Raw genomic sequence first — 2,545 nt, forward strand, 5'->3', positions numbered from 1 at the left:
CTGTGGATTATACGCTGTCATTTAAGGGAAATGATATGCATCTCTTCTAGCTTGATTCAGACAGATGCAATACTTCCATTAACAGATTCATTCCTGAGGGTCACTGAAAGAGGGTCCTGTCCCTTAAGAAAGGTATTACCCCCGGTAGGGGCAGGGCATATGTGTAAAATCAGTCAGCCTCGAACCTTCAGAATTTCCATATCTCAGAACTTTAGCCAGAGAGACCGCGACAGCTTGGGAAGTGAGATTCCTGAAGGCACAGAGCTCTCTAGAAGCCTGTAAGGGTGTGGACCAGGAGGCTGAGCTCCTAAAGGCATGCTATTCCAATCTGGGCCATTTAGGGTCTCGGATACTTAAGATTTGGAGGGAATAAGCGGAATTTCCTCTCAGCAATCTGGGCTGGACATGACACTCCAAGGTTGCTTTATGGTCTCCACTCTGGACTCTGTCCTGCCTTCCTCTAAACCCTCTGAACCTTTGGCTGGACTCAGCTCCCAGCTAACCTATTTCTCCTTGAGTTTGAATTCTTATCTCGGTGAACGGCACCACCAATTGTTCATTTGTCAAAGCTTAGTGAGTTTTGTTTCCTCTCTCACCCTCACAGCCAACCTGGTTACCAATTCTTGTTGATTTTGCCTGGGGACTGTTTCTGAGACCCTCTCCCTCATTGTCAAGCTCAGAAGCACGGCCTGAGCTTAGGGTACCCCAACTCTCCAGTCCAGCCCGACACCGTGACCAGAGGAGTCTTTCTAATGGTGGTACTGATTATGTCACACCTGCGTCAAAATGGCCTTTCCGATGCCCAAACTCTCGAGCAGGGGATACAATGATCTTCACAACCTGGCACCCACTTATTGTAGTCTATTCTTCCAGCACACCAGTTTACAAGACTTTCCCTGCTTTTCCGAGACAGCCTGTGTGTACACGCTGCTATGGGTCTTCCCCCCTCGAGTTGGTAAGTTCTCATTTATTCTTCGAGAGCTGGAGCAAATGTCACCTCTGTAACTTGGAATTCATTGTTCCTTCCCTTGGGTTCCCTTTGAGCTCCACCTAATTGTCTTCCCACCTAGACTGTGAGCTTCTGGAGGGTAGGTACCTATCCTTGCACCTAGCATGGTGCTTAAAGTCAATAGACACTCAACAAATAATTATTGCATTAGATAGCCAGTGTTTACAGTTTGTACTTCCTTTGGTGTCTATATACTGCCCTGCAGTCTTTTCATGTATATGAGGTGTGACCAAGCCCTGATGTGACTCATTATTTAATAAGCATACCGGAATTTATGTAATCAAATCGGAGCTGCTTCCTTCAAAGGCTTCACCTTATGAGACTGGATACTTCGTCCAGCAATGCTGTCATTGCTCAAAACACCTCTGGAGCACCTCTCTTGCAAACAACTTTGGCATTTATAGCACTTTCTTTTCTATCTTCTCTGTGGTAGCTTTTTTGGTTTCCATTTATTCAACATTTATTATGTGCTTATCTATCCCAGGCACCAAGCTGGTGCTGGGTGACAGATAAGATAAATCAGACATTTACTCTGTCTTCAAAGAAGTTTCTGTTTGGTAAGGGAGATAAGATCTAGACAACCACTACAATACAAGGTGAAGTGATAATGCTCCCTCCAGGTTGGATCTGATTTTTGGAAAAAGCCGAAAGTCCTTTGATTTCAGCCTCCCAACGAGGTGAAAGACAGAGGTATGTGATAACACACTGCTTGAAGCCAACGTGTTCTCAACACTTCCAAAAGAGTCCAGTGCGTTTCCAGCACCCCTCTCCCCAACAAGAGACTAAACTATCTGGCAGGTTCGTTCCAAACCCAGACTCCCACTTTGTGGCAATGCTCTTCTATATACGGAGTCTTCCCAGCTAAAGCTAAGCTCTTTGAGGGCAGGTGCTGAGGTCTTATTTTCACTTTTGTTTTCACAGCATCTGGGGGACACATAATATATGTCGGATAAATATTCATTGAGTTACTGAGCCAAAAGGTGTCTCAACGTGCCACACGGACTTCACAGCGAGCCTCCTCTCCCCATGTGCTTTATACGCTTGGTAGGGACAGATCCTCAAGGGACAGACGACTACGATCGAAAGGACCAACGCCGGGGAGGGCACGCATGGGGGCACTGGCGGCGGATCTGGGACTAGAGCCCGGGAGTTCCTGCTTCCTGGTTCCCCGGAGCGAGTGTCCTTTGGTGGGAGCCGCGGGGAAGGGAGCAGCCCTTCCTGCGCGTCGGGCGCCCGCCCCTTCCCCGGCCTCCCAGGGACTTGTACGGAGCGGCGCCGGCCGGGGACGCCGACGGTGGCAGGACCACCCACAGAACCCCCCACCCCGGTTATGAGGAAGATTTTCAGCTCCTGGGAGAGACAGTCGGAGACTCGGCCAGGAGAGGCAGGAACCGGGGGGCTCCGGGAGGAGGAAGAGAGGCGCGGCCGAGAGATCCAGGGCAAAGTCTGCGCGCCGGGGAGCGGCGGAGGCCGCGTCCAAGCCGAGGGGTCCGCGGGGCCGGGCCGCCGTCCCGCCGCACCGCCGGCGCGCACGCC

The sequence above is a fragment of the Ailuropoda melanoleuca genome, chromosome 16, assembly GCF_002007445.2.
Source record: "Ailuropoda melanoleuca isolate Jingjing chromosome 16, ASM200744v2, whole genome shotgun sequence".
Taxonomy (NCBI): Eukaryota; Metazoa; Chordata; class Mammalia; order Carnivora; family Ursidae; genus Ailuropoda; species Ailuropoda melanoleuca.